Below are 13,017 nucleotides of genomic sequence, written 5' to 3' on the forward strand. Positions count from 1 at the left end.
AGAAGGGGAATCACCATGTCAGCTATCTCAACTGGAAACTGGGTTCTGAGGCTGTGCTGATGCGTGTGTCTATAGCAACTCTGGGGAAAATGGTCCATTTAAAAGTTGCAACAGTGACCTCCAAACTTTGGGAGGGGTTATAACATCACATAGCCATTTGGTTCTGTACGGACTCTGTCCCCAAACATACAAATTAAAGTTGACCATGCCGGTGCCTGGGCACGCCGTGGGGCCTGGTCAGAGGCAGGTGCCCAGCCTGGCCCGACCCCATGTACTCCCCACCCTCTGCACTCTGATGCTGAGTGGGTGCCAACCCCATCCCAGCCAGGATGATGGTGAAGTATTTCCTGGGCCAGAGTGTGCTCTGGAGGTCATGGGACCAAGTGTTTGCCGCCTAATGACAGCGGTACACAAATCCCTACAGCAAACACAGTACACGGGGTGGTGACCCTTGAGCAGAAGCTCCTGCCCTGGCAACCTGACCAAGACCAGCAGATGCCCTGCTGAGCTGAGCAACTGTTTCCTGCCAGTGCCGCTCGCTCGGTGTCCATCCTGGAACACTCTACTGTGAAGCCACAGAATCAGACATGACCACCTCACCTGGAACATCAACCACATCCGGCTGTGGTTGTGGAGGAACCACGCACTTACTCTGACAGCAGCGCCTGGACCCAAATCCACTGGAAAGCCTGGGTCTCCTTTAGCTTATTTAACCATCTCCAGAGCTGTTCAGGAATTTGGTCTCGCCCAATTCAAAACCAACGTGATTAAGACTGGGAAGGGTTTTGAATACATCTTGGCCAAGCTGCACAGTGTGGCCCCTTACAAAACACTTACTGAGACAGCTAAAGGAGCCAAGGAGAAGGCAAAGGAGACAGCACTGGAAGCTACAGAGAAGGCCAAGGACCCAGCCAGCCAGGGATCCCCCAAACAGCAGCTGCAGTTAGTGTAGCCAGCCCATCATGCTGCAGCACCCCAGACAGCTCAGACAACTTTCTCTGCCCTCTCCCCATTGTATGTTATCATTAAAACTCAATTTCCAGCCCCCTAAAAGAAATTTTTAAAAATACTTGAAGTAAATTGTAAATGATTTTTAATTTTGAGATGTCTCTGGGAATTTCATTATAACCTTGCATTCCCTTAGACACTTAGGGTTTCTCCCACAAAATTCAGCAAGGAATCAACCTTCTGCCCCTTAGGTCAGGAAATAGTCTTACCAATGCTAAGAAGGAGAACAAAGTTTTTCCAAAGTTAAGGCTCCCTCTAGGGCAACGTATATGACGTGTTCAGATAAGGCTTTGAGCATTAGTTCTGGCCCTATCCCAGCAACTCCAGCCTATACCTGCTCCTCAGAGAAGGCTGCATTAGAAAGCTTCATGGGGTTCTCATGGAAAGAGGGTGGCTAGGGAGAGAAACTTCCCACCTTCTTCCATGACACCATATCTGCCAATAATAACAGCGAAAATTTATTGAACTTTTACTATGTGCTAGGCACTATTCTAAGTGTACTCCCTGATCTAATCCTTATAAAAACTCTCTAAAGGTGGTACTATCATTATCTCTACTCTACAGGTGGGGAAACTGAGACACAAAGAAATCAAGCAACTTATCTAGAGTCATACAAGAAATAAGTAACAGTGCCAGGATTCTAGCAAAGGAAGTCTGACTGCAGGGTTCATCTCTTAACTGCTATATCCCAGCAGCTCTGGAACCTGAGCAGGAAGAAGCATCTGGAAGGCTTGGTAAAATACAGATTGCTGGGCCTTGCTCCCAGAATTTCTGATTCAGTAGTCCTGGGTGGGACCTGAGGATTTATTTTTCTAGGATTTATTTTCTATTCCAGGGTGATGCTGATGATACTGGATCACACATTTGAGAATCACTGTCCATGCTATTCTATCTCTGGAGAAAATTATTGATAGAACTCCTTCTTCTTCCCCACACACTTCTCCACTCCAGATACAAAGCTCCATGAGAGATGAGTTATACTGAGTAATCTCACAAGATCAGCTAGCCAGTCTTTCAGGAGGGCTCAACTGTTTCTCAGACATCATTGTGTCAAGACCCATGGGGCTTCCAGGAGCAGAATCCCAGCCTTCTGGGTGGGGCCTCTCTGGGCCACTGACTGGAAATGCAATCCGTGGGAAATTAGGGTCCAGGCTGGCACCTCTTCATTTTCTATCTGAACTCACTCCTTTGTTGATAACACATTGTTTCTAAACATAAGAGTGTTATTAAGCAACAGCAAGGCCAAGATGGGGGGATTGCTAGAGGCCAGGATTTCGAGACCACCATGGGCAACTGGGCAACAAGTTCCCATCTCTACAAAAAAAAAAAAAATCAAAACATTAGCCAAGTGTGATGGCACACACCTGTGGTCCTAGCTACTCAGTAGCCTGAGACGGGAGGAACGCTTGAGCCCACGAGGTTGAGACTGCAGTGAGCCAAGATCAGCCACTGCACTCCAACCAATCTGGGCAACAGAGGGAGCCTCTGTCTCTAAAAAAAAATAAGACGACGCAAGAGTAAATCTCATTTGTTTGCTAAAACTTTCTTTTGGATGTTTTTAAAGTTATCATATCTCCCCAGGTTAATTGATTGATTATTGATTGAGGCAGAGTTTACCCTTGTTGCCCAGGCTAGAATGCAGTGGTGTGTTCTCGACTCGCTGCAACCTATGCCTCCCAGGTTCAAGCAATTCTCCTGCTTCAGCCTCCCGAGTAGCTGGAATTACAGGTGCCTGCCACCACGCCTGGCTAATTTTTGTATTTTTAGTAGAGATGAGGTTGCACCATGTTGGCCAGGCTGGTATCGAACTCCTGACCTCAAGTGATCCACCCACCTTGGCCTCCCAAAGTGCTGGGATTACAGGCGTTAGCACCGTACCCAGCCTCCCCAGGTTAACTTATAAGCTCATTCATTTATTCATTCACTTCAGAGTCACTTCAGAAATATGTAGAACAACAAAATACACATATGTGGGTGGGGAAATCATAGTACAGACAACACAAACTGAGCAATTCTGTAAGATGCAGCCAGGACAAAGTTAGTACACGAAGATGCAAACCATAAGACAAAGTCAAAGAAGGAAAAACACCAGGTGAGAAGATTTACAGTTTCTTAGAAGCTCTTTGACACACGGAGATCTAAAAAATATTTCTGTCATTAAAAGGCATACTGCATGATGTGGTCTACAATGTTCTCCACAGCATCCCCAAGTTAAATACAAAAAAAAAAAAAAATGTTTCACAATACATTTATTAGAGTAAGCCCTCAAAGCACACTCTAGGCTATAATATTCCACAAAATATAGACCCTTCAGGGAGCTACATGTCAAGGCAAATGCCTTACCTACAGTAGGTTGCAATAAATATTTGAGAAGTAAAAACACTTTCAGTACTTGGATCACTATTCATACTTCAAAGTATGTGTATGAAGCACTGTAACCACACTTCTGTCCAAATGCCTTGTAATTCTGGTACTTTTGCCACCAAACTTCCACCCAACTTACCTTGCTAACTTGAACTTCATTTCCTAGTGCTCAAAGACTATTAGTACATCCTCATAGTGAAAGCCATCATATCGTCTCTTTTTTAAAAAGTCCAGTTTTTCTCAAAAGATGACTCTTAAAGGTGTATCATTAAGCACTCTCATCAAATCACCCATTCATTAGTTTTGGTCTGTGACATCCTCTACTCTGACATTTTTCTGTGCCATTTGTAGCATAATGAAAATCATTTAAACCAAGTATCAGAGGCTGAGATTCTAATCCTGTTCCTATTCCTTGGTGGCTGTGTGGCTTAACTTCTCTCAGCCTTGTTTTTCTCATTTGTTAAATGAGAGAGAAGAAAACTCACCACCTAAAAACTCTCATTTAATAAATGAATAAAAGACCAGAATAAACAAATGTTGAGTCTTATAATTATGAATTAAAGTTACAAGAATGACCTTAACTAGTGGTCATTGACTTGTTTTCCCCTAGAAGTACTAATGCATTACTGCTTCTAGGGGAAAATTACTACTATTTCCCCCTAGAAGCAGTGATGCAATCATCAGCATGTGTGATCCTTCACCTGAGGCTACTAGGGCAGTGGTGATGAAGACAGAGAGATTCCCACTGTGAAGCATACTGGATGGATAGGAGTACTTCGTCACGGCTCAGCCAACATTGCTCAGATCCAGAGAATGAATCAACAAACCCGTCTATATCAGTCACTGCATCACGGGGATCTGGTGGACAGCAGGAACCAGCATCTAAAGAAAACAGGGTTGGAGAATAAAGAGACGTAAGAACAAAAGCAGTGAGTTGAAACAGGACAATAGGGGACAGGCTGAGGAAACATCTGGAGCGGCAAGTCAATATCCACAACTGGACCTGTTTAGATGGACAGGAAGGGATCACACAGATACTCTCTCACCCAGCTCACCTTACCAGTCATGGCACATACTTGCAAGCCTGCCATGAAACTGGAAGAACTGGGAGGCCAGCCCAGTTTTCAAACTCAGACTCACCAAACTGGTGTCCTTCCTGAGGCTCTTAACCTCAGAGTTAAAGAATTTGTTTCTAGCAGTGGTTAATGCGTGAAAGTTTGTAAATGTCTTATTTATATATGTGCTTTAATTACTTATATAAATTAGAACCGAGTTGAGTTTGTCTGAGTGATAACTCCTCTCCTACTGGTATTCCAATGGTTTCTTTGAATTAAACAGAAAGAGTGGGAAAACAGCCAGTGGTCTGGGAATTGCACATAATCTGAGGATTACCCATGGGTGTGACATGACATTAGGGAACTTAACCAGTTATAGAAGGAAATGGTTGGAAACCAGTGCTGGGGCCAAGAAAACTGAGTAGCCTCATGGATATAACACAAGAGATGACATGGAATAGCTGTTGAAGTCCTGCTATGTATTTCAGAGAATCTGGGGAGGTACAAAGACCCCAGTGCTCTGTGCTCACAATGGCAACAGAAGGAAGAATCGAGCTAATTACAGATGGTCCTGCATAGCCCTAGACTAATAATGATCCATCGATTCTGATCGTAAATCTTTTTCTCCCTAAAAGAACTCTAATAATTTTATAGTCTGGCTTCACTCATTTGGAATTTTTCTAACAGCAATATTCAGATGCTAATTGCAGGAATAGAGAGGTACTTCAACCAATTCTTTTTTTAAGTGATTCATTTACAATTCATATATTAACAACTTGTGGTAGCCAGCCTCCAAGGTGCCTCCCAGTGATCCCCCTTTCCTGAGTATTCATGCCATAGTATAGTCCTTTCCTGTATCCTACCAGCGCTGGTCTGTGTGACAAGTAAAAGACAGCATAAGTGATGATGTCTACCTTCCTACACTAGGTCATAAAAGATACTGCTGCTTTTCCCTTGCCCTCTTGGACCACTTGTTCTGAGAGAAGTTAGCTGCCATGTTGTGAGAAGCTGTCTATAAGCAGCCCTAGAGAGAGTTCCACCTGAAGAGGAATTGAGGCACCCATTTTTCAGCCTCACAAGTGCACCATGTTGGAAGCAGATCCTCCAGTGCCAGTCAAGCTTGCAAATGACTGAGGCCTCGTGAGAGTTCCCTAGCCAGAAACTCTCAGCTAACCCACTTCCAGAAACCATGTATGATCATAAATGTGTGTTGTTGTCTTCGGTCATTTAATTTGGGATAATTGTTATGGGCAATAGAAAGCCAATATATAACTCATGTGCTAATTACAAATTACTATTATCAGTCATTCAAACCATAAACCTAAGGACAATAATTTTCTACAACTTAGGAAATATTTAATAAAAAGTTGTTGTGAATTCCCCATAAATAGCCCAAATAAATTTCAGGTTTTGTTGTATTTATGTGAATCTGCTCTGACTTTGACCAACTGGTATATTTTTTATTTGGGATTAGAATCTGTTCTCCATTGGTGGCCTACCAGAGACAAGTCATTGGGAAGTTAGTCTACTGAATATTTGGGTATATTTTGTGATGATATCTAGGCTGTTATTTGGGACATGAATTAATAAGTTATTTGTGATTATTTAAAAAGCCACAGAGTCTCATCAAAGGAATTTATTTTCCTCTCATGAATTTGGCAAAAAGTTTTTATGGTACCAGGAGGGAATGAGCAGCAAAGGTAATCTCTGGGTCTTTTTACCACATCTAAAATAGATCAAAAGGTTTCAGGATGATTCTTCCTGTCTAGCAGAAGTTAGACAGAAAATATAAACCTCAAATTATTATTTCTCACCACAGGAAAGGTGTGAACAAGAAGCAGTGTCAAAAGAAACTTGTTCTGCTTAGGCCAGTACATCATCCTGAGAGACTACAGTCCCTGTTTCCTAGGGCTTCATAACTTAGTTGGATCTGTGAGTTCTGAGAACATCTGACATAGCAACATCTGGGAGGCAAGAGAAAAAACATATTCCAAAGCAAAATATGAACTCTGTTTAGATTGGTCCTATCCTGAATTATATGTTCCCCTTTAATCAGTGCAAATAAGCAAAAGTTAGCAATATTTGCAAAGGTCTTAGTTATGGCTTATTTTCCTCCAGAAAGAATTGTACCCACCAATTACTGACTGGGAAATCAAAGAAACCAAACTTTAATCAAGATTGTTACCCAAAGACCAAAGAAAAGTAGGCCATCCGGAGGATATTTCTCAAATATTTCAGCATAGGTTTTTCCCATATAGTGCTACAGGCCCTTATTATCTAATGAGAATTTCTTTATTTTTCATCCCTCCACCCCCAGGAAGCCCCTTCTGATACCTAGACTGTAAAGAACTCTACTCTCTGCTCTCCCTTCACACAATAAGAATTTTGAAGGCTTAGTTCTATTTAACTCGTTTTAGGGCCTCGGCACCTAGCACAGAGCCTGACACATGGGAACAAATTATATGTGTTTATCTAAAGTACGTTGAACTCATGATTTTCCTATCATAACATTCTGCTCTTTCTCTGGCAGTGCTTATTTGACAATTCCCTTTGATGTATTTTCTCTTCCCATTCCCTTTTACAGCTGTCATTCTGAAGGTTTATGTTTTACTGTTTGGATCAGCAGCAGGCCAAAAAAAAAAAAAAAAAAAAAAGTACAAAAATCTCTCCACATTTTTTCCCAGTCTGTGAGAATCTTACAACCCAAAACACTACCATGTAACTTTACACCCACTAGGATGCCTATAAGCAAAAGAACAAAACAAAAACAGATCATAACAAGTGTTGGTGAGGATGTGGAGAAATTGGAAACCTGATACATTGCTGGTGGGGATGTAAAATGGTGCGGCCACTGTGGAAAACAGTTTGGCAGTTTCTTGCAAAGTTAATCATAAAAGTACCAAATTACTCAATAATTCTACTCCTAGGTATATACCCAAGAGAATAAAAAATAGGTCTTCAAACAAAAACTTGTACACAAGTCTTCAAAGCAGTACTATGCACTATAGCCAAAGGTGGAAACAATTCAAATGTCCGTTAACTCATGAATGAGTAACAGTATGCTGTTATCTACACACAATGGAATATTATTTGGTCATAAAAAGGAATGCAGCTGTAATATATACTATAACACAGATGAGACTTGAAGGCAGTATGTTAAGTGAAGGAAGCCAGTTACAAACGACTGTTATAAAATTTCATTTATATGAAATGTCCAGAACAGGCAAATCTACATAGACAGAAAATAGATAACTAGTTTCTTAGGTCCTGGGGGAGGGTGAAAGGATAGGTAATTGATAGCTAAAGGATGAAGAGTTTCTCTTTGTGATGATGAAAACGTCCTAAAATTGACTGTGATGATGGTTGCACATACTTGTCAATATACCAAAAACTATTGAATTGCACATTCTAAATGGGTGAACTATATGGTATGTGAATTATTACTATTATTATTTTGAGACAAGGTCTTGTTCTGTCTCCCAGGCTAGGGTGCAGTGGCACAATCTCCGCTCACTGCAGCCTCAGCCTCCCGAGCTCAAGTAATCCTCCCACCTCAGCCTCCTGAGTAGCTGGGACCACAGGCGTGTGCCCTTATGCCTGGCTAATTTTTTTATTTTTATTTTTTTAAGAGAAGGGGTTTTACCATGTTGTCCAGGCTGGTCTCAGACTCCTGAGTTCAGGCAATCAGAGCCACGACGCCTGGCCTTGTTATGTGAAGTATATCTCAAATAAAGCTGTTTTTAAAAGAAACTACCATAGGCCAAACGTGGTGGCTCATGCCTGTAATCCCAGAACTTTGGGAAGCCAAGGTGGGTGAATAACTTGAAGTCAGGTGTTCGAGACCAGCCTGGCCAACATGGCAAAACCTCATCTCTACTAAAAATACAAAAACATTAGCCAGGCATGGTGGTGCACACCTGTAGCCCCAGCTACTCGGCAGGCTGAGGCAGGAGAATTGCTTGAACCCGGGAGGCGGAGGTTGCAATGAGCCAACATCGCACCACTGCACTCCAGCCTGGGCAACAGAGTGAGATTGTCTTAAAAAGAAAAAACCACACACTACCATGTAGCATGAGTGTATCCTGTTTGTAGTAGTAGTTACAAGACTATGTATGTGTTAAAATACATAGAACTTTGCACTCCCAAAAAGTAAATTTTACTATGTGTTTTTAAACATAAAATAAAATAATAAACCTATTATGTGCCCCTTTAGTTGGAATTATAAACTGGGATTCACGGTCAACTTCAATTGAGACTGGTGCAGCTAATTAAAAATTTCTGTGTATGTGCAAAGAGAGCACTCAGACCCAAAGAACCAAGCATAAACCTATTTCCTTAGCTGCATTCTGCAGCTAAAATCCAGATAAACACAAAGAGATTATCTATGTAATCCTGTCTCCACTTCATGCTTAAAGCAGAGTTGTTGATTCAGTGGTCCAAGCTTTCATTCCAAGCCCCAGTAACCCCTGATGATTTTTCTGAATTCTCCATTGTACGTGTACCAGATACTGAACTTGATCTGTCTCTGCAGAATAAATTAGCAACAGAAAAAAATACATATATACAACCCTTCAACTCCAAACCTTCAAAAGATTCCCCAAGACTTGCAAATGTGAAGTACTGTGGGATACTGCATATTTACCATCAGGAGCTCTGCATTCTGGCTTTTGGTCAGGGTGAGGAGAGTTTCAGGAGGAACAAGTACAGAAATGGTGAAAAAAGAGACAAAATGTGGAAAGTGCTCTAGTGTCATAAGGAGAAAGCAGAAGACTCCAGAGACACCTGTTATCAAAGATCGGAGACCTTCCCAAACTGGAGAAGGCCTGGAACAGGAGCAGAAGCAAGAAACCTCTTGGGTTCAGCAGGTCCTAGGCCGTGGGTGGTCAGGGAGACACTCGAGAGCCCAGAGAATTTTAAGGCCATCACTAACCACATGTAAACAAAGTGATACTTGTAGATGTTCTCTATAATTAAGGTCCTTCTACAACACGGTGTTCAGAGTGCATTCATAGGTTCAAGTTGGGTGGGCTCCCTATTCAGCAGGTTGTGTTTTACCAGCAGCTGAATGGGATTTAATATTAGGTAAAAAGACATTACCAAAATAGTAATAAAATTTAGACCCTCCATGCCAAGATCAATGCTTACTCTTGAGTTATAGGAAACTTGTACAAAAACTACACCTGCCACCTATACTCTTCTATTTTCCTGGTTCTACCTACCTTATAATCATCTCTCATCTACCACCACCTCTAGCCCTAAAGCTCCTAATACTCCACTAACCTGTTCCTCTGAGGATGGGGCTCATTGATATATTTGCTGCAAAATCGCTTTGTTTTGTAGCCGCCCTTTTCCCCATGGGTAATGCATATATCTGAACCTACCCCACATACTCATTCACTTGGAGACTAATTTGAAAGATCTGTTTCCCAGACATCTGCTTTAATATGAATCCTATAAAACTTTCATATGACTTTCTGTGTGTCAGTCAAAATTTTTTTAATTCTCACTGCAATAACCTCTCAACAGTGGAGATAGAATGAGGATAAAAGATACATGAACAAATCATTGCTAAAACATTTTGAGAGTTTTCATCTGAACTAACTTTGTGAGTTAGTTTAAAAACACACCAGGAAACCAGGCCTGATACACAGACCTTCTATAACACGCTAGCCGTCATGTTAGTATTTGGTCCTTATTGGTGAGACCATGCTGCTCCCCTCTACTGATGGAAAGAGTCTTCTACTGATGGGAAGGAGAATACTTTCCCATGGATTCTATGTCAGAACTCTCCCACAACGTATTGAGTCATCTGGGACACTTCATTTAGTGTCTCTGGGCTTCGGTCTCCTCATCTCTGAAATATAGAGAGGCAGGTAGGGTGGGGGGAACTAAACTGGGTCATCATTAACATCCCTTCCAGTTCTAACATTCTGTGACCATTTCACTGGTGATAGGGAAGTCTTAAGTCTCAATATCTGCTGAGTCATTCTGTCTCAGCCTTTGGATTCATATTCCATTGCTCTGATTGAAAAATGATAAACTCTGTGGTAGGGATGCATGTCCCTGGAATGTACAAGTAACCAGAGGCACAAAGGTCCCTAACTAAGAACAGGGACCACCTGTATTAACTGGGATTAGGTATAGCAGCATATAATGGAATGCCCAAAATAACTGAGACTTAAACACAAAAAAGTTGTTCTCCTACAAAAAAAAAAAAAAAAAAAAAAAAAGAAGAGGAAGAAGAAGGCAACATATGATTGATACAGAGACTAAGATTCCTTCTAACCTTCTGTTTCACCACCCTGAGTGCACGGCTTATCACACTTACAGTCCTGGATGACTACTGAAGCTCCAGACACCACATTCAAATTCCAGGCAGCCGGAAAGATAAACGGAAAAAAAGACTAAATAGGCACACTTTCAGCAGAGTCAGCTCCCTTTAAAGAGCCTTCCTGGAGATCTGTATAAAGTTTGCATTTGGATTTCAATGACCAAAATGTAGTCACAAGGCTACAGATAGGTGCAAGGGAATCTATGAAATGTAGTTTTTAAGTGGGCACATTGCTGCCCTCAGTGATGTAGGAGTTCTGTTGATTGGGAATAAGAGAATGAATGCTGAGTAGACAACCTGCAGTATCAGCCACACCACTTTCATGTCTTCTGGAGTACCTGCACTGTCCCTGGAAGGAGCTCATTCAATGCTGTTGATTTGATCTGACTGTCAGCAGCAGGAGATCTGATCTAGAAGTGGCTTTTCTTTCTGCTGGCATAAACAAGCATCCTCTAGTCTGGTCCTCAGAACAGAGCCTGAGCATATAAGCCTGGTTTTTCCAGTCTTTGAAATTACAAATTGGTCAAAAACATTGATGTTCTCTCTTGGAAACCAGAGCTATGTGTGAAAATTAAAAGAAGTTACTTCAATGTTCTAAGCTACTAAGACTTCTTAGCTAAATTAGAAATGAAAACTCACTGTGTCATTCTCTGTCCTTAGACTCACCCAGTGATTCTCCCACCTACAGATTCACACAGATCAATGGAAAGTAATTTCTTTTCTTCTTTTCTACTTTTTAAGTTATTATTATTATTTTATAGAGATAAGGTCTTGATATGTTACCCACGCTAGTCTTGAACTCCTGCCCTCAAGTGATTCTCCCACCTCAGCTTCCCAAACGGCTGGGATTATGGGTGTGCACAACTATGTCTGACCTAATAGAAAGTGACTTCATCTGAAGAAGTGTAGAATTAGGGATGAGTACCTGGTGTGCCTTAACTGTGCTACTGACCCTTTCTCTCCTAAAGGCGGGCTCCACATACACATTCCCTCAGGAGAAGAAAGCATTCATGGACTAAGTTCTTATCTAATCCCTGTATTTGTAAGCATTCCTTGCCCATAAGAAAAGGACAATGAGATACAAAGTGAATTATGTAACGTGCCTAATTTTAGAGGCAGAGAGAGGGTAAAATTTGGTTCTCAGCTCCCAGTCCACTGCTCAAATCAATACAACCAAAACTATATTGAAAAAATATGTATCTATTATTGAGAACCAAATGTTTAAAATTATGAAGCATTTGCAATTGCTATCTGCACTGATTTGGTTATCCAGAATTTTGATTCTTGATTTTATCTTGCCCAACCTGTGTCTTGCCTAGGTCTCTGTAACAGTCATCAGTTTAATTCAATATTTACAGAAAGTTTACTCAGTGATATGTTATGAGGGAGATACAAAAATATCATAAGATATGGCCTTATAATTCTATTGTATTGTTAAGATATATGACCATGAATTAATGAGGTTAATTTTCAAATAAATATACCGACTGTCTATCTATGTGAGTGGTATATCTTCTTAGGAAGCATTTAGCCCAACGATGTGTTGTTGCTCAAAATATTTTTAGAATTCATATTTGGGAATTATTTTCAGTAGGTGAACCAAATTATCTTAAACGTCCTCGATGGCTATTCAATGTTTCGCTTTGAGAATGGATTTTATTTGGGGGAGAAAGTTGAAGTCATTCAGACCTGAATCTGATAAAGCAGGTTTGAGTGGTTTGATTTCCAGGTAACATTCAGTCAGCCCAGGGTGTCCTCCTTCCAGACCTCTTTTTCCACAGTAGAAGGACAGTGGTTCTCAAACTTGAGTGTGCCTCAGAGTCACTTGGAAGACTTCTTAAAACACAGATTTCTGGGCTCCAATTTCTGATTCATCAGTTATGGTGGGGAGGCCCGATATTTTACTTTTTTAATTTAATTTTATTTCATTTCAATAGTTTTTGGGGAGCAGGTGGTTTTGGTTACACGGATAAGTTCTTTAGTGGTGATTTCTGAGATTTTGGTGCACCTATCAACTGGGCAGTGTACACTGTACACAATGTGTAGTTTTTTATCCCTCATTCCCCTCCAACCCTTCCCCACAAATCTCCAAAGTCCATTATATCATTCTTATGAGGCCTGGGATTTTATATCTTAAATGAGCTCCCAAGTCAGGCTAATATCACTGGTTAGGGAACCACACTTTAAGAACCACTGCTTTAAGACAGTCATTTTAGGTTTTTCATTGCATATAGCTGCACTTAACTTTTCAGATGCAGA

At 41.1% G+C, this 13,017-nt stretch overlaps 1 pseudogene; it reads left to right on the forward strand.

Annotated features, from left to right (window-relative positions):
- The first annotated feature begins 332 nt into the window (after positions 1-332).
- Positions 333-952, forward strand: LOC111539205 (annotated as a pseudogene).
- The last annotated feature ends 12,065 nt before the right edge of the window (positions 953-13,017 follow it).

Source organism: Piliocolobus tephrosceles, chromosome 1, assembly GCF_002776525.5.
Source record: "Piliocolobus tephrosceles isolate RC106 chromosome 1, ASM277652v3, whole genome shotgun sequence".
Lineage (NCBI taxonomy): Eukaryota > Metazoa > Chordata > Mammalia > Primates > Cercopithecidae > Piliocolobus > Piliocolobus tephrosceles.